A 20,970-nucleotide genomic window follows, 5' to 3' on the forward strand; every position below is an offset into this window, starting at 1 on the left:
AGAGAAGAGAAGAGAAGAGAAGAGAAGAAGAGAATATTAAATGCCTGGGAGGGAGATATGGTGGATACCTCTGAACAAAAGCAAAAGAATGTGTAAGGTGACAGAATCCTTTCCTTCCTTCTTTTCCTGTGGTTGTTTCATTCAGAACATGATTTAAAATACCCAGTTCCAGCAACTCTATTAACCACATAAATCATGGAAAGAAACTATGGGAAGTCCAGAAATAATTTATGTTTGGCTTTGGAAAGCATCCTGTATTCAGAGTTTCAGATGTGTGTACCTATTGTGCTGAGAATTCATTAGAACAAAATAACACAGAAGACTCAATAAAGGAATAGCTGGAAAACTTCTTATTTTTCCCCACAGGGACCTTACAAACACTATCCTATAACGCACTGACATGGGACAACCCAGCTAAAGTGAGCTACCTAAGATTAAACTGTTCCTGAAGCAGCCATTTGTTTCCATGTTTGGATTGTAAAGTGTTTCGTTAGTAAATGCACGTAAAGACAGGGCCAATGGAAGTTGCAGCCAGTAGTAACTCAAGCTAAACAGATGAATGAGGAGGAGTTCAACAAAGGGAATAAATACCATCAGTAAAAGTGAATATGGTATCTGCCTATAGCAAATTCATTTTGATACAGCATTTACAGTTATTTTGTAGATATAAAGATGTTCAAAAGAAAAAATAAAGCATTGGAATGAATAAACAAAATTCTTTAAAGCTGACATTTGAGTTGGACCAAGTGGTTCAAACCTACAATCCTAGCTATGCCAGATAGCAGTAGGATTGCAAATACAAAGCCTGTATGTACTACAGAGTAAGTTCAAGGCCACACTGGAAAACATAGTGGGGTTTTCAAAAGAAAAAGTGTTAGAAGGCATGAGAATACATCTCTGATGCAGCACCTGCATATCATGAGTGAGGTTCTGGGCTCAAGTTCCAGAACCAATAAACAAACAAACAAACAAACAAACAAACAAATTAATTAATTAATTAATTAATTAATTAATTTTTGCTTGTCTTTTAACATATTTTAATTAAAATGCAATTACATCATCTCCCCATTCTTTTCCCATCTTCCAGCCCCTCCCATTCCCCCTCACTCTCTCTCAAATTGGTTTATTATTATTATAACATATATACAGAAAAACGTACAAATATATAGATAAAACTTACTGAGTTTGTTGTTTAACCAATACAAAGTGGTCAACCTTGCACATAAACAAAAAATAATATTTTTAAAGTTGATATTTGGACTCATGTGTAGTAGAACTCCAAGCCATAATACCTTGTGACTTGATTATGATGTTTCAGTCCAATGAAGGTATATCTGGAATAAATCAAACCTGCACATGACTAAAAGCCAGAAGTCAGCCACAATTGGGGGCATGCCAGGAATAACCTAAGTGGGAGGTTGATTTGTTCATTCTCCCATCTAGTACTGCGGTTGCAGGTAGAACTTGTCAAACAATAGAAGGCTAAGTAGAGGTAAAGTGTTGAGAGTGTTATATGGTTGTTATTTCTTCTAGCAGAACTGACATGTACCTATTACTCCTTATAAATAGGCCATATCAGGTTGGCTCTCTATATTTCTGAGTGTTGTATCTGCCAATTCAACCAACTATAGATCAAAAATATTTTTAAAATCAGTTTTATAGTGATGAAATGACAGACTTACTTTTTTGTTATTATTACCTAAATATAGTATAACAAATAATTTCATAGCATTGACATTTTACTAATATTTTACAAATTTCTAGGGAAATTTACAATTTTACAACATTTACAAATAATGTAGAGAGGATTGAAAGTACATTAAGAAAGATGTATGTAGGTCATATATAAGTACTGTATGCCATTTTACATAAAGAACCAGATATCTTGGGCAAGAGTTCTGAAACCAGTTCTCCATAGATAAGGAAGAAATGACTGTACTTTTATGCCTTTGTGTCCTTATGTAGAATCTTGCCTATCCTCGTCCCCATTTCTTTTCAGTCTGGGGAATGCTATTAAATCCATCTAAGAGCAGCTCAAACAGGCTTTTCCTTCAATGTTCCCTTTGTTCAGACTCCCATGTTGACTGCACAGTCTTCTTTCACTTTAGTCTGTGTCCCCATTTACGTTGTTCTAGCAATTTCATGTTGTCTCAGAATAGGTGTTCAATAAAACGTTTACTGCAGTTGAGGAGGGAGGGTTAACAGCTCATCAGTACATGTATACGGCTGACTCTTCACAAATCTTACACTAACAGGAAAAGAAACTGGGGATACAAAAGGAGTTTATGACTCAGTCACTAACTGTCAAGGAATTTATGATCTAGGTGGGGGAAAGCCTTAAATGACACAAAGGCTGTGCTGGACTGCTAGATTAAGAATACAGTTGGCATGTGGAGAATGGAGGGAAGGTGGGAAGCTAAAGAAGGCTTCATGGAGGAGAGAGATTATTTCAGGCCCGGGAAATGAAGTGAGGCAAACCTTGCAGATACATGTCAGTCTAACATTTACTCTTACTTAACTAGAATACAGGTAAGGTGTCTGTGAGAAACTGGAGGACTTGGGTGGCCAAATGGAGGCACTACGGTTTCCACCCAGAAAAACATTAAAAATACTATTTTAGTGGCAAATGTGGCAGCTGTATGATAGAAAACAGAGAGAGGTGGAACCAGCTGGAAAAACCCTTTGCTACTTCTAGTTTCAATGCTGGTGATTTAGTTAAAAGAGAAAGGTGGCTTTTGTTTCTTGATTCATTCAGTCAGGCTGTGTCTTTTGATTGGATAATTGAAGCCATTTGACAGTAAAATTTAATATTTAATTCATGTATTTTAGAGTATGTATATATATATATAAATATGCATATATGTATGTAACAATAATTAATGAAAAGAAAGGATATGAATTTGACAAAAAGAGGGGATATAAGGGAGGAAGGGGAAGGGGAAATGATTATATTATAATTAAATCACATTAAGTTTTTAAAAAGAGGAAGAGGGAAAAGGGAAGGCGTACACATTCCCAGAATTTGCACTGGACCAAAACAAGAGCCAGCTGGTGGGCGTGGACGCAGTGGTGTTAGTTTGTGGTATAACTTTCTGTCCTCCTGATTTACTGTAAGGACTGATGTATGTTGGGTCAAATAAACTAAAATTCCCATAACAACTAACTTATTTAATAAAAACAAATATATAGAAGCCAATATGTGAGTGAGCTAACAACACACACTATCCCTTCAATAAAAATACTGAGTATATTATGTACTTCAGCACTAACACTCGAAGAGAAGCAACAGACTTTTCCAGTTCTCATTATTGTTCCAGTAAAATATTTATTGGCCTGTGAATGACATTCTGAGTAACTACGGGTTCTGGATATTTTAAATATGGAAAATGGAGACTGTGAATAGAGGAAGCAGGGTATGATGGTTTAAATTAGAAAGCCCCCCAGAGTCATATATTTCATTGTTTGGTCCCTAGTTGGTGGAACTGTTTGTGAAGGATTAAGGTCTAGCCATATTGGAGCAGGTTTGTCACTAAGGGCGCTTTGGGGTTTCAAAGCCCACTGACAGTTATCTCTCTGCCTTTCTCTATGCCTCTTACTTATATATCAAGAATCTAAACTCTCAGCCAGTGCTCCAGCATCATGTCTGCTGCCATGTTCCCTACCATGATGTTCATGAACTCAACCTCTGAAACTGGAAGCTCCAATAAATTCTTTCTTCTATAAGTGGTCTTGGCCATGGTGTCTCTTCAAGTAATTATGGTACTTAAAGCGAGAACTGTGAAATGCCTAAATATATATTTATTCAGTTATTTAAAATGGAAAAGGCTGAGTATGATGGTTCACAGCCCCTTTCCCAGTAATCAGGAGGCTGAGGCAGGAAGATTGCAATAATTCTGAGGCCATCCTGAACTACATAGTGAGTTACAGGCCAGATTTGGAGACCCTGCCTCAATAAACAAATAAATGAAAACTAAGAAAATAAAATACATTAATACTCAACCCAAAACCTTGCCATGTTTTATAAAGTAACTGCATTTTGCCAAACATAAACTAACCCCTAGAATATTCCAGTGTACGCTTGAGTTAAAGGGACAAGGCACTGTAAAAGCTGTTGACATAAAGAGTTAACCTGGGAGAAGCTGTACTTGGACAAGAATTTGGTAAGAAGGAGAAAGAAGTCACATCAAGCTAGAGATAATTGGGAAATGAAGCAAATGACACGCTGATCTTTTCTGTAAATACTTTTAAAAGAACTGATAACCTGGGTCTATATCTTTTGGATCATTCCCAACAGATAAATAAGCAAGAGATAATTTACTTAAAATGGCTTTAAAACATCAGATAAAACATTATGCTACCTAAGCCTAGCTTTTCTTTAGATGTTTTTGTTCAGATAAAGCAACAAATGTTCTGTCATACAGACTTTCAAAGGCGTGACAAATCACAGGAGGCTAGTCTCATGTGCCTGTACAACCACAACTGAGGCCTAGTAAGAAGAAGGGATACTTGGTTAGAGGTAAGTGTGGTGTGATCCAATCTCAAAAAGCAAAATTAATGTGACAATGAGGTATCTAGAAGGTCAAGAATAAGGGACTGTCAGACCTGACAAAGGTGACGCTACATTTATAAATGCTTTTCACTTTGACACCTACATAATAAAATTCCTAACTACACTTTAACAAACTGAATATCAAATCTTGTTGAAAGACTTGGCTGCCCTATCTAACAGAGAGTAAATTCAGGAATGCACGATTGTATTGACGGTAAAGAATGCCTACATCAGTTATCTCACAAATACAGTGTGAGGAGCTGGAGGCTTACTTCTATGGCTGTGCCTTCCCAAACAGGATCATAGTGTAAGCCAGAATAAAGCCTTCTGCCCTTATAAAGAAGAAGGCCAACATGTCAAAAACAAGTTCTTAAAGAGATAAAAAAAAAAGGTCAAATTCATTTAGGTGTGGTAGAATATGCCTATAATTCCAGTTCTTGGGAATCTGAGGGCTAAGGATCCTACCAAATGTCGGACAACTTTGGACTATACAGCAAGACCCAGTTTCAAAAGAGAAAAATGAAACAGAACCTCAAGCATAGATTTTTAATTTACTTTCATCCTGGGCTAAAACTTTGGAAATAGTCCATGTAGAGGGTTTCTTTTTAGACATGATATAGAATATTGGAATTTAATCCAACAAGCAAAATACCATCCCAGTGACTACAGGAAGACAGGCCTGTAATTATATAACTGTAATCCCAGCACTTTAGGAAAGTAAGGTAGAAGGGTCAAGAGTTTATCCTCAGCTACATGAGTTCCTGTCTTTCTCAGTTATAGATCCAGCACAGGATTGATATCTATAATATACGAAGAACTCAAAAAACCTAATCATCAAGAAAATAAACCAGGGCTGGTGAGATGGCTCAACGGTTAAGAGCACTGACTGCTCTTCCAAAGGTCCTGAGTTCAAATCCCAGCAACCACATAGTGGCTCACAACCATCCGAAATGAGATCTGACGCCCTCTTCCGGAGTGTCTGAAGACAGCTACAGTGTACTTACATATAATAAATAAATAAATCTTTAAAAAAAGAAAAAAGAAAAGAAACCAACCAATAAAAAATGGGCACGGATCTATGTAAATAATTCTTTTTGTTTGTTTTTTTTTTTTTTAAGACAGGGTTTCTCTGCATAGCCCTGGCTGTCCTGGAACTCACTCTGTAGATCAGGCTGGCCTCAAACTCAGAAACCTGCCTGCCTCTGCCTCCCAAGTGCTGGGATTAAAGGCGTGTGCCCCCCTGCCCCGGCTGTAAATAATTCTTAAAGTAAGAAGTACAAGTGATTAATAAAGTTTTTAAAATATTTATCATTAGCCATAATGGAAATGTACATGAAAATTTCTTTGAGATTGAATCTCATATCCAGTCAGAATGGCTATTATAAAAAATCAAATAACCAAAAATGCTGGTGAGGATATGAGGAAATATGAACGCTTATTTACTGAGACGAGTGCAAACTATTGCAGCCACTATAGAAATCACTATAGAGGTTCTTCAGAAAGCTCAAAACCAATCTATCAAATGAGCCAGTCATATCCTCCTTAACATGTATCTGAAGGATTCTATCACCCCCTAAAGAGATACCTCAATGGCGTCATTGCTGTTCTAGTCACAATAGCTGAGTAATGTAAACTGCCTAGCTTTCTATCAATATATAAATGGAAAATGAAAATGTGGTACTTATTAACAAAATTTTACACAACTGTAAAAAACAATGAAATTATGAAACATGCAAATCAATGGATGGAATGAAATAATTATACTGAATGAGGTAACCCAGATCCAGAAAGGTAGACATGACATATTCTCCCTCATGTGCAGATCTTAGCTTCTAATCTTTAGCTTTTGTGTGTGTGTTTAAATTAGGATAACTGCAAAAGCCAGGAAACTAGAATATAATCATTGAGGTAGAACATGGTTCAAAGGAGAGGGCATAACAGAACGCAGGTGATGTAAAAGCAGAGGGGAAATTTAAGTAGGGGAAGAACAGTGAGATGAAGAGATAAGAGGGTAATGAGAGAGGGTTAATCAAAATGAAGGGTATGTATCTATATAGAAATCTACAAGTTGGAAAGCCATCTAAAAATATAAAGGGTGATAGCCATTATGCATGACTGAATAATGCTATCTCTAATAGCCATGAAACAGTTAAAAACAAAAACAAAAAAAAAAAACCTTCTAATCTCAGCTATGTAGTACCTTCTCATAAGCTGGTAGTCAAGGAGATGACACAGGCTCCCAAAACAATACAGGTTATTAACATACCTTTTGGTTGCCCGTCAGAACTAGTTGCTAAGACTCACTGCTAAAGATACCATGGACCTTATTTGTAATACAGAGAAATCAAACTAACTGTGTTGAAAGTTTCCTTTATGCTGGCCAGCTCCCATCATCCCAGATGCTTCAATGTAAATTGATGGGAGGAAAGACATAAATGGTCTTACCAGATGTGGACCCTAGGAACTACAAATACCAACCTACCAGGCAAGATATGTAAAGATGTGCAATAAAAGAATAACTGTTAGAGGGGGAACCAAGCACTCTCTGTTTGGTTCTGAGCCTGTTCTCCCAAAGGGAAGTCATGCCTGACTAAAAATACAGTTAATAACCCATGGCTGAGGCGGTCACGTACCCTATGGGGGAACTTACTACTATTGTTTAGCTAAATGAACATATCATCAAGCTGCCTTCTAAATCCCTATCTCGATATCCACAAACAAGTACTACTCTCAGTCCTAATCAGAGACACTTCCTCTTCACCACAAATGGTAATGAATACCAAGACCCAAGCCTGTCTAAGGTGCATGAAAATAAGTTAGAGGTGAGTTTTTATCCCCAAAAGGACATTTATACCAAGCCTAGAAGACTCTAGGAACAAAGTAAAGGATGGAGTGGAAAGAATATGAGTCAAGAGATAAGGAAAGGAGCTGTAAAATGTCATCTTCTGGACATCACACAGCCAATGCATTAGAAAGTCTAACTGTAGCAAGAATAAAAGCATCTAATTTGGATTATTTTAGACCTATATATTATAATTTTGTTTTGTTTGAGACAGACCTAGAACTCAATATAGAGACCAGGCTGGCCTGGAACTCATGGTCCTTCTGCTTCAGCCTCCTAAGTTGCTAGTATTACAAGTGTGTGCCATTATGACTGGCAGAAGGGTCAATAGAAAATCAAGGCCAATCTTAGCTACATAGTGAGTTCTAATGCAACTAGGGCTACAGAGTAGGAGCACATCTTTAAAAAGTAAAGTAAAATATAACAAATTCTAAAAGAATATGGAATATCATGTTTATCCCAGACATGAAGAGCATATAACTCACAGGTATCCCATGCCTTGTATTGAAAATTTTAATTAATATCATTGTTTCTGGGAGCAGCACTGTTCATCCAAGCACAGTAATTCCATTTGAACTCTTGTGTTTTTTTATAAAGATTTATTTATTATTATACATAAGTACACTGTAGTTGTCTCCAGACACACCAGAAGAGGGCATCAGATCTCATTACAGGTGGTTGTGAGCCGCCATATAGAACCCAGTGGTTGCTGGGATTTGAACTCAGGATCTCCGGAAGAGCAGTCAATGCTCTTACTCGCTGAGCCATGTCTCCAGCCCCCTGAACTCTTGTTTTTAAGTCAAATGCTGATATTAGCTTAGTGAGCTTCCACGAGGCTTTTTCATACATCCTTAGTTTTAGATAAACTCCCTACTACTTCTTCACCTCCTTCCATCTCCCATCCCTTTAATCCTTTTATCTCAACATAGTCCTGTTTTCTGCCATTTCAAATGTATTCTACTCTTTTCCAAGCAATTTTTAACTGAGATGTGAGATAGTAGGCTTCCATACAAGGTTTATACACCCATGCTTTGGGTTAGCCCTCTACTCTCACTCCCTACCATCCCCAATATTCATTCCTTTCATCCCTTTGCACCCCCAGTATTCCACCTCTCTGTTTTTATTTTTACCTATAATCTACCTTCCTCCCTAGCCTCTAAAAGACTCCTTTTTAACTTCTTGGTTTCTGCTTGTGTTTTTAAGTTAAACATGCAAAAGATTTAAAGCTAGATTTATATAAGAATAAACATACAATGTTTGTCTTTCTGAACCAGAGTTACCTCATTCAGTATAATCATTTCCAGTCCTATTCATTTACCTTCCAATCTCATGATCTCATTTTTTTCTCACCAGACCAATACTCCATTGTGCATATGTACCACATTTTTCTTATCTCCTCATCTGTTAATGAACATCTAGGTTGGTTCCATTCCCTAGCTATTGTGAATAGAGCTGCAATGAATCCATTAAATGACTAAATGATCAAGCAAGTTTCCACAGGAGGAAAGAAACAAAAAGTCCTAATTGCTGTGTTACCACAAGGATCAGAATGGTACAATAACCTTAAAAGTGTAATAGCAACTTACATGTGTTTGTGGTAACCAACAGCTGTCTACTTTGACATAAGACCCTCTCCACAAGAGGGAAACCATGCCTATTACTGTAAACCTACCCAACTTACCCAGGGGCTGGTGAGCTCAGAGATCCTGGAAGAGAACCTACAACCTCTACTATACTAAATCAGAATAATCCCTAACTATACTCTAAATTTTGTTCTTATACCCACAGATAGGGAGGATTTGGAGGAAGGAAAAGGAAGAGAAATGATACAATTATAATTATAATTTTGAAAATTACATAAATACTTAATAAATAATAAAACTTTTCTTGCAACCCAGAGTCTATTGTTCAGCATGGCTTTTGATACATATAAGAAGGAATATGATATAGAAAAGAATTCAAAAGAATAATAATGTTGATAATGTAGCTTGTTTCCAGCATGAGGTCAGGAGATGAAGATGCCTGTCTTACTGTGAAAGGATGCTGTGAAAGGATGCTGTGAAAGGATGCCATGTTCTTTCTATTCACAGATCCATTGTATTCTGAGTATTGTTGGAATGAGTATGTTCTGAACTCAATTTTTAAGAGATACATGGGATGTCAGAAAGTGAGAGGCAAATACCATCTTAAAAATTATTCTGAAAGTGAATTATTTGAAGAAATTATTTTTAAATATCTCTAATAGAGAACTCTAAAGTTGTCATTTATGCATCTTTAATTCATGGAGAGATAAAAGAATGAAAGAATTATAGGCTAGCAGCACAACTGGATAAAGCATCTAGAAAGGGTCTTAGGAAACCTCAAACTCCAATGACACTGTTGGACAGTGAAGGAATTACATGTGAAATCCCTTAAATAAAAATGTATTGACTTTCTAAGAAAAGGAAATGCTAGGCATAAGAAACATTGTAAGAGAAATTAAAACTCGTTAGATGGGTTCATGAGTGGACTGGACACAGCAAAGGAAAAAATGAGTAGGCTTTAAAAATTAACATTTTTTAAACTCAGACTGACCAAGAACTGTGATATAAATAAGGAAGACACAGTGGAAATACTGGGGGTTGTAAATAAAGAACAAAAGAAATGTGTGATGTAATAATGACCTGAACTGGGGAAAGGGTTCAGTGGGTAAAAGTGCTTGCAGCAAGCATGAAGACCTGCATTCAAATCTCCACCATCCATGCGAAAAAGCTGCATATGGTTGTGTATGTCTGCAGCCACAGCACTGGAGGACAGACACAGGAACATCTTTAGAGTATGCTGGTCAGCCTCCCTAGTCAAATTGGCAAGCTTCAGGCTCAGTGAGAGATCCTGTCTGAAAGGAGTAAGGTGGAGAATGATAAAATATGATATCTATGTCTTCCTCTGGCCTCTACATATGTACATGGGCACATGCAAACACATATACACATACATATACATACATACATGTGCTCACGCACATGCATGCACCCACAAGAAATAGTAATAATGAGCAAGAATTCTCTAAAATTAATGATCGATGCAAATGTAAGTTGAGAAAGCTCAAAATACAGTGAAGAGGATAAACGCCTCTACACAACACACAAAAAAAAGTCTACATATAAATATATCAAAGCCAAATCATAGAAAATCAAAATAAAAGGATGGAAAGAAGGAAAAAAGAAGATGGTATATGGTAAAATGAAAAATTTAACACTAGATAGATAAATCAAATCTAAGCAGAAGTATCTAAAATCAACCACATTTCTACTTTAGAAAACTAGAACATACTGACTGTATAAGTAGAAGAAAATTAGAGAAGGGGAAGAGGAATAAGTGTTTGCTCTGAAAGGTTCCCCAAGCTCATTGTTTAAAGCCTAAGTCCCAAAGCAGAAGGATTCAAAGGTGGAGCTTGTGCAAGGTGATATGACTGTAAGACTCTGACCTTATAAACAGATCAACCCATCAATGAATTCCTATTTCGATGGCATTACTCAGAAGCTGGAGAAAACATAGGAGGTGGGCCTACTTTACTCAATGCCTGGAAGAATACACCTTTTTTTTTCAATGCTGGGCACTGAATGCAGACCATCTCATACGTGAGGCAGGCCCTCTATCAACTGAGACTATCCCATGCAAGCGTATACCCAGTACCTGGCCTCTTCCTTCCTTTCTGCTTCCCAGCTGTCATGAAAGGAGCAGTTTTGTTCTATGTTCTACCTTACTTTGCCTCAAAGGCAGTGGACCTAGCCAACTATGGACTGAAATCTTTGAAATATGAACCAAAGTAAACACATCTTCCTTCCAGTTGACTTCTCACTAATATATTGTCACACTAATAGAAAACTAACACAGAAATCAACAGAAAAGTCAACAAAATAAAAAGCTTGTCCTTTGAAAAGAAGAATAACAAGTTTAAAAACAAGTTTATTAAACTAGTCAGATCAACAACAAAAAAAGATAAAAGTCACTGTATTAGGGTTGTCTAGAGTCACAGAACTTATGGAATGTCTTTCTATATTAAGAGAATTTATTGTGATGACTTACAGTGTGTAGTCCAACTACCAACTATGGTCAGCGGTGAATGGAAAGTCTAAGAATCTAGGATCTGGGACTTGTTTTGTCCTTAGGCTGACTTTGAACTCAGAGATCTCATTGCCTTAGTCTCCTGAGATTAAAAGGTGTGTACTACCTTGCCTGGGCCTAAGCCTTTCATGGCCACTACGCCTGAAGATCTCCATGCCAAGGTCCAGGTCAGAAACTTGTGTCTTCCAGCCTCAAGCTCTGGATCACAGGTGAGCTCTCCAATTATGGATTGAAGTACATTCCAGATAAATTCAGTTGACAACCAGGAATAGCCATTACAATCACTAATGCCAAAGACAAAATAAAAGCTGGAAATGGTGGCACATGCAATCCCAGAACTTAGAAGGGTAAAGCAAAAGGGTCTTTGAGTTAAGGTCAACCTAGATTACATAGGAAGCTCAAGGCCAGACTAAGCTACAAAGCAAGACTATATCTTAAAAATAAAGGTGGAGGGGGCTGGTGGATGGCTCAGTGGGCAAGAACACTGACTGCTCCTGAGTTCGGGTCCCAGTAACCTCATGGTGGCTGACGCCTTCTTCTGGTGCGTCTGAAGACAGCTACAATAAATTACGCCAGAGTGAGCAGGGCTGGAGCGAGCGGGGCCAGAGTGAGCAGGTTGGCAGAGGTCTTGAGTTCAATTCCCAGCAGCCACACACATGATAGCTTACAGCCATGTGTACAGCTACAGTGTACTCATACACATAAAATGAAATAAAATAAAATATATCTTTAAAAAAAAATAAAGGTGAAAAAGACCGTCACTATTGATTGCATGGACACTTCAAACATAATAGAGACATTATTAACAGACTTACTGCTGAATAACTCACCCTCTCTAGCTCTTTCTTAACTGTGGCTGGCTGGTTCAACTCAGCTATTCTGGCTCAAACTCTCCAAACTGATTCAAACTTGCTTCTTTCAGCTTCTGACTTACTTGCTCTGCCAAGCCTCAAACTACCTCTAGCAATCTGTTCTAATCTTCTGGCTCCTTCTCACTCTGTAACTCATTCCATCTTCTCCTGTGGCTAGCTTGTTCTTTCTGCAGCCTGTTTGTAAAACTGTCCTGGTAAGTTGCTTCTGAACTCCAAGAACTGAAACGTCACCAACTCAACTGCCACCTACTTAACTCGACTACACTGCCTCAAAACTGACTTCCAATTCCACTGCACTGACTCACAACTGACTGAACTCTGTTGCACTAAACCCAACTGACTAAACTGAATTCTGACTGCATGCAGCGGGCTCCTGAATACTTGAATTAAAGGCATATACAAGCTAGAAAGTCTTAAGAACTGTTGAGTTATATTTAGGTATCTTTTCTGGATTGCTTTGTGGTTCACTTTTTATGGAGATTAGTGAAACACTAAAAAGAAATTTTTTTCTTAAAAGCATTTTTCCAGATAAACTATAGTGTAAACATGCATATAGTGAGACATATATAATTCTGTAATTGTGGAATGCCTATATGCTTTAGTGCGTCTTCATGGAGGTGTCAATGAACCTCTTACTCTTGTGAATATTTTAAATGTTGAAATAAAAACAAGAAATACAAAAAAAAAGGCATATACCTAAGCTTTTCTTTACCTGAAACTTGCTCTAAGCAGAATGGCCTTGAACTCAAGAGATCTGCTCTTAGGACTAAAGGCGTGTCTGTACTGCAGCCGGATCACACAGACCTAGAAGGTTTTGGATGTGATCTCTTACCAGAGCAGTCATATTGCTGGATTAAAATTCCTCTACAATAGCCTAGATGAAAGAAATGAATAACTCTTGAAAAATACAATTGATCCACTGAAATTCACACAAGAAACACTAGATTCTGAAAACAGGCCTACATTTATTTAAATAAACTGAATCAGTAATAAAACTGCAAACTAGAAAACACAAACAAGTTCACCAGTGTATTCTACTGTACTAAACACTTAAGCAGAAATCATGTTCATTCTTAACAATCTCCTCCATTCTATGGACCAAGATTAGCCTAAGACCATAATTACATAAAAAATAAGAAAACTATAAACCAGTATCTCTTATGAATATAGATGTGAAATTATTGAACAGGTCATTAGAAAATCAAATACAACAATACATAAAAAGGAGTCATATAACATGAAAAGACACTAAGGAAAACCTTAAATGCATAACTTTGAGTTTTATAAACCAGACCTTGTGAAAAGGTAACACACAGTATGATTCCAAAGACTGTGAAAACAATAAAATGAGCAGTGGCTACAAGAGATTTAGCAGAGAAGAACAGAGTGAAGAGGTGGGGTACACAGGATATTATAATGGTAGGTGGTGAATATATGTTGTTATATATTTATCTAGACCCATAGGCTACACAGCATAGAAGGAAACCCTCCCCAAGTACATTGATGCCTGCCTATGTGCCCAAACACTTAACAGCTCAACCCCATAAGCTCCAGTCTACACTCGGCAATATAGTGAGAACGTGTCTCCAAAAAATGGCCTGGGTTAATGGTGCAGGCCTGTAAAGTCAGGAAGCTAAGAGAGGAGGATCTTGGGGCCCAAGCCAGCCTAGGCTCTACAGCAAGACAATGTCTCAAACAAATAAGTTTAAAAAAAGAACTCTAATATAAACTATAAACTTTTGCAACTTATTACAATGTACTAACATTGGTTCATTGTTAGTAACAAGTGTGAAACACTAACAGAAGATGTTAAGAACAGGGAATGCTGAGGTAGGAACTATACAGAAACTTTGATATTTTCCAGTCAGCTGTTCAGATAAACCTAAAACTGCTCCCCCACATTAATCCTGTTAGTTTTAAAAAACAAAAACTTTAAGTAGACCAAATTGCAGTTTAGGAAACACTGGTGTTAAAAAGTATCCTGTTGTCGGGCAGTGGTGGCCGCGCATGCCTTTAATCCCAGCACTTGGGAAGCAGAGGCAGGCAGATTCCTGAGTTCAAGGCCAGCCTGGTCTACAGAGTTCCAGGACAACCAGGGCTACATAGAGAAACCCTGTCTCGAAAAACAAAAAACCAAAACCAACCAAACAAAAAAGTACCCTGTAAGGGGGCTGGAGAGATAGCCCAGTCATTAAAAGAACTTGCATTCCTCCTGGTTCAGTTCCTAGCATCCACCTGATGGTGCACAATCATCTGTAACTCCAGTTCAGAAGATCCAACAGCATACACATGGTGCACATATATGCTCATAAAACAAATAAACCTATTTTTAAGTACCCTTAAGGGACCAGAGGTAGAGCCAGGAAGGTTGAGAGATCCTTGGCTACACAGGAGACTTAAAACCAGCATAGGCTACATGAGACTCCACCTTAAAAAAAAATGTCATCCTCAGTGCAGATATTCCTCTAGTAATTTAAGAATGGAAGCCCTGAGATGTCCATTGTGCTTACAGTCATGAACTGTTGCCCTTCAATAGCATGGAAAAGATGACAGAATCTTGAAGTAATGTAAAGATAAAAGTCATTCAATCTTGTTACTATAAAAAAAAAAAAAAGTAATGGATCAAGTGGCAGTGGTAATTACCCTATAATCCCAGCATCCAGGAGGAGTGCTATGAATTCAGGGCCAGCCTAGATTACATAGTGACCCTTTGTTTCCAAAATACCCATAAGTAAATGAATTATTGAGTGAATAAATGAATGAGGGTATAATCTAAGGATACTATGCACTGTGGACATCAGATAAGAACCCTGTTCTTAAAATCCCTATCACAGAACAGTACGCTAAGCACCAAGAATAGTGGAGGGGAGAAAATACAATCTTAGAATGTGTGTACAGCCTGTGTGATAGCGTAGACACAGTGGCAGGCACTTTTATGGAACAAAACCCTAAGCAAATACAATACAAATAAAATACAATAGACAAAGAAAGTGATGGACCGACAGACAAAGATAGAGGTGAAGATATAATACTCCACTATATGGTGATAGTACAGTAATATTAAAAATCTAGGAACTTTTAATTTCCATATTTTATGTTTTGCATATAAGATTAGTGAAAAGATAGATGCCTCCCTATTCCTCACTCCAGAACAACTTATGGTAGATATCTCAAGGAAGTTCAGTCTCTTTCATACAGGCTTTGAATGATAAAGGGGTACTTTACAGGCTCAAACTATAAAACCTCCTGTAAATACAGATTCTATAAGAATGTGCCTCCAAGGGCATGGTGAAGAAAAATAGTTGTAGGAAGAAAAATATGTACATGTGTGGGGAATTTGCGTATTTGCAGGGTGTATAGGCATTCCAGCTTGTACTGTATTGCTATCACTATTTGATGTCTTCATCACTGTGTCCATGTACACTATTGATCCAGATGGTGTTTGTCCCCTAAAGGTGCCCACTAGAGACTACATGCAGCAATCTGGCCCTTATTACCCATCCATTACTACATCCTCAACATTAAACTGAATGCCCAATATACAGTAGAAACTAGACACTGGGAAGGGGAAAAGGCAGATCTAATAGTTCTTTGTCCTTCTAGTGAATCTTTAGCTGGAAACCATGCATGGGGCAACACTCACCTCTAGGCTGAAAGGAAGGAGGGAAACATATCAGAAGGTTTGGGCTTCTGACCCCATCCTGTATATATATGACCCCAACCATACAGGACAGAATATGGAGAAAGCCACACCCTCTCATTCTAGGTACCTGAGTATTTTATAACGCTAGTTAGTCTAGAAAGAAGCCAACTAGAATGCCTAAAATCTCTTAAATAATCTGTTAGAGGGTTCCCTGATATACTTGAATCACTCAATTATTTTACTCAGGAGAGGGAAGGAGGGAGAGGGAGGGGAAGAAATGAGGGAGGGAAAGGCTGACACACAGGGCCTCTGGTCCTTCTTGATGCAGATGAGCTCACCTTCTCTGAACCCTTGCCCAGGTGCATTGCATTGAGATAGCACTAAGCACCCAGATAGCAAGGATTAGAGAGGGGGAGCAGAGGAGAAGGATCAGGACCTTGAGTACTCGGGGGGGGGGGGGGGGGGAGCACTGTACCAATATGAAAGCAGAAATGGGAAGTCTTACATTTCATGTGTTTCTGTAGATAAAAAAAAAAAGTCCCATTTTGTGACCCACCACCAACTGAAAACATGGAGATTTCACTCCCTACACATGTCTTTTGAGGGTAAGAGCTAGTCTAGCTTGGCGACTACCACCTGCTCACCATGGTATGAGCAAACCTGTACTTGGAGGGGGAGAAATGATGAAGCACTGATTCACAGGCAATTGCCCTTCTATGCGGAAGTAAAATCCCCTCTGACCATCAAAGAGTAGAATGTTGTCACCAAGACAACATTCATATCTAGATGACAAGGACAACAGAGAGGGGGAGGCAAGCAGAAGGCTCTGTCTGCATGTGCATACCACATGTGTGTGCACAGGTATACTCTATATATGAACAGATGAAGAAAAAGCCTACATTCCAATACCCTGAGCTCATTTCCCACCCAGGAAGCTGTATCATAAAGAAGCTTAATCTCCATAGGCTCAGTAGACAGTAAAGCTAGCATTTCAGACAGATTAGTTCACTGCAGCACTACCAAACATCAGGAATTCAATCACTCTGGATGACCAGAACAAAATACAAATACAAGCCACCTGTTAAAAGAGCAAGAAAAACAATGAGAAGTGGTGCACAGGCTTTCCCTATACATATGCAAGGCTCAGGGTTTGTATTTTTACACAATCCCAGAATCCCAGTGCACTGATAAGAGCATTCATGCAAAGCAAAATGCCACAGCCTTCAAATACCAGCACTCAGGAGAGTAAAATAGGAAAATTATGAAATTGTAGCCAGCCAGACTATATTGTAAGATTTTGTCTGAAAAGGCAAACAAGAAAAAAAAACAGACAACATTCATGCCAGGTCTTTAAGAACAGGCAAGGGTGAGCAAAACCTGGGGTTTAGACACCTATACAACAGATGTGCATGTTTAGTGTGTAAGAAGAAAGTTCAATGCATGTAAGCATAGATAGTGATTATGTCTCCTCTCCTGCCTTTTAGGTATTCAGAGAAATACATCTACACGTCCATATGTCACATGTGCATCTACATGGAAACACACACACACACACACACACACACAAGCGCCTGCGAATGAATGACAGACTGGGAAGGCTTACTTCCTCGTTCCCTGAATGACTGCTCTCTCAGTAGGAAAGCAGCTTTCACCGTACATCTCTCCTCTGGAGAAAGCTATGCTCCTCAGCAGAACACTCCTGCAACAACACATAGCACAGCATAGTGAGAGGCTCTGACAAATACAGAGGTGGATGCTCTCAGCCAACCATTGGACTGAGCATAGGATCCCTGATGGAGGAGCTAGAGAAAGGACCCAAGAAGGTGAAGGGTTTGCAGCCTCATAGGAGGAACAACAATATGAACCAACCAGTACCCCCAGAGCTCCCAGGGACTAAACCACCAACCAAAGGAATGGATCACATGGTGAGACTCATGAGACTCATGGCTCCAGCTGCATATGTAGCAGAGGATGGCCATGTCAGTCATCAGTGGGAGGAGAGGCCCTTGGTCCTGTGAAGGCTCAATGCCCCAATGTAGGGAAATGCCAGGACAGGAAAGCAGGAGTGGCAGGGGGAGGGGGAGGGAATGGGGGTTTCCAGAGGGGAAACCAGGAAAGGGGATAACATTTGAAATGTAAATAAAGAAAATATCTAATAAAAGAGAAAAGAAAAAAAAAGAAGAATTTATCTTACAGGTGTTGGTATGAGAGCTAGAATGAAAAGCCACACACTTACATCAATACAGAGTTTACTATGTGCTCCACTTGTCCTCGATACCTGTTAGGGTCATAGGTGGTAATAAAGTTCTACCTATAAAATTCAGGTGGGGAGAGGCCAAATTTGTCACATTCATTCTTCCATGCACCGTGCCCATTGTATTTATAGAAGGAAAGAAGGTAGGAGGGGAGGAAGGCATAAAGGAAGTTTGCAAGCAGCAAACAGATGAGACATGATGCACAGACCTCCTGTCCTTCTCCATGCAGATCAGGCTCACCTTCCCCAAATCCTTGCCCGGGTGCATTGCATACAAATAGCATTTTCACCCAGGGACAAAGGATTAGAGAGGATGAGCAGAGCAGAAGGCCCAGGCACCTGTACCATGTTTGTGCGGTTCTGTATATAATATTTAACTTTCCTTGTCTCCTGGTTCAGCCAAGCATCACCACCTATACCCAAGCCTGACACCCCTGATTTATATATGTATTTGCTCCCCCATAAGCATACTCTCTCAAAGAAAACTTCTATGTATACAAAATGGTATCTTTCCCAGATCATACTTGAGAATTTGTGTGGGCCTCATTTATGTTTAGAAGATAGCAAGAAGGCTGAGATCTGAATATGCATATACATGATGAAAGAGGGTACAGTGGATGAGGACACTCCATTCCTTTCCAATGCCTTTATACAATTCAAGCTTTGTGGAACAGTGGTTATCATTGGATGTAACAAATGGGTTGCCTGAGTAGCAGCACCTAATGTGTGCTCCTCATTATATGATCTGACACTTAGCAAGCTGGGAATCGATAAAGTCCATTTTCCCACTAGAAAATATGCAGAACAAGGTCTGGAAGCTAAAAACAAAATCGAATGTTGGCCAGGAGGAGGAAAGGTGGCAGATGACATGTGCAGGTATGGGCCATTCTACACGCAGACAAGGCTCAGCCTCTTTGAATCCTTGAACAGGTGTGTTGCACTGAAGCAGCATTCACACCTAGGTTCCAAGGATTCGAGAGGGGGAGCAAGCAGGAAGGCTCAGGAACCTGCCCTTCGTGTGTGTGTGTGTGTGTGCGTGTGCGTGTGCGCGTGTGCGCGTGTGCGCGCGCGCGCGCGCACGCGTGCAAAACAAGAGTTCTGTGTAGTCATTTATGCCTCTTCAGACAAATAGAGAATATTCTCTCCTTCATAACTCCATGTGCTATGCAACTGCAAGATAGAAGTTCTAATAAGAAGTCCATATTGTAACCCATATACTCTCTTAAAGCATGGAGATGGAATAGTTGATAAAAAGAATTCAATTCTTCTAGCTTAACTGTGTGCTCCACAATGGCAAGGCCAGAGTATTGCTTGTTTACAACTCTACACTTGTTGCAAAGCTTAGAATCCCAAGTAGAAGTTGTGGTCAATATGCTTTTGTGCAGCGCACAAAAGGATGTTCTCTGTCCTTTACAAACACAAAGGTCTGGCTCTCAGAATCCTTGCTGAGGCAACACTCTCACCCAGGTAGCAAGGATCAGAGAACTGAAGTAGGGCAAAAGGCTCACAGCAAAGGAATACATGGGTTCACCTTTGACACGGGGTATTTATTCATAATGAGAAAGAAGACAAGGTTCTTGAGCTTCACATTAAGTATGTCTAGGCACCTGAGTTCAACCCCCAGCCTCCATATAAAAAAGCCAAGCATGAGCCAAGCATGAGGAGTCAGAGAAAGATGGATCCCTTGGCCTAACTGGTGAGCGCCAGGTCCTGATTAGAGACTGTTTCAAAAAACAGGGTAGGTGTCCGCTAAGGGGAAGCACCTCAGGTTGACCTCTGCACCCTACACAGAGAGAGAGAGAGAGAAAGAGAGAAAGAGAGAGAGAGAGAAAGAGAGAGAGAGAGGGAGTGGGAGAGGGAGAGGGAGAGAGAGACAGACAGACAGACACAGAGACAGAGAGACAGAGAAACATGTCTAAATAAATATATTCATATTTTGTTCTGAGATTACAAAAATATAAAGCCAGAGATACAAAATACTGAAAGAAAGAGAGAGAGACAGAGAAAGGAGGCCATAAGCTCACAAGGTGGCAGTAGAGATTGGCATCCTTACCTTTAACACACATCAGCATCCTGTTCAGGTACCTGGAGGACTTGGTAATAAGATAGCTTACAGAGGTTTCTGATTACCGAGCTCAAGATTTTGTATTTCTTTATATATATATATATATATATATATGTATATGTATATACATATATATATATATACATGTATATACATAATCATGTATATATATATGTGTGTGTATATATTATATATATTTATAATATATATATTATAGCTGTCTCCTGAGAGGCTCTGACAGTACCCGAGTAATACAGAAGATTTTGTATTTTTTTTTTTTATCTTTTTTGGTTCTTTGAGACAGGGTTTCTCTGTATAGCCCTGGCTGTCCTGGAACTTACTCTGTAGACCAGGCTGGCCTCGAACTCAGAAATCCGCCTGCCTCTGCTTCCCAAGTGCTGGGATTAAAGGCATGAGCCACCACCGCCAGGCAAGATTTCGTATTTCTAAAAGGGGCCGGGTGATGCTGGGGACCTCACCAGCATCATGGATATGACAGGGAAACCATGGGGGGCTTGGTATCTACAAACCCTGGTTCAAACCTATACTTCACCATGTATTTGATTAAAGAATCTACCTGCTTTCCCCCAAGGTCATGGACTACTTCTGAAAAATGAGAATAACAAATTCTTTCTCTT

At 39.1% G+C, this 20,970-nt stretch overlaps 1 protein-coding gene and 1 pseudogene across 2 annotated transcripts in view; one reads left to right on the forward strand and one right to left on the reverse strand.

Moving 5' to 3' along the window:
• Clcn5 (chloride voltage-gated channel 5) overlaps positions 1 to 20,970 on the reverse strand; it is a 154,168-nt gene that overhangs the window by 61,508 nt on the left and 71,690 nt on the right. The gene's annotated exons all lie outside the window — the stretch shown is intronic.
• On the forward strand, positions 9,254 to 9,335 carry LOC116096318 (annotated as a pseudogene).

The sequence above is a fragment of the Mastomys coucha genome, chromosome X (genome assembly GCF_008632895.1).
Source record: "Mastomys coucha isolate ucsf_1 chromosome X, UCSF_Mcou_1, whole genome shotgun sequence".
Classification (NCBI taxonomy): Eukaryota; Metazoa; Chordata; class Mammalia; order Rodentia; family Muridae; genus Mastomys; species Mastomys coucha.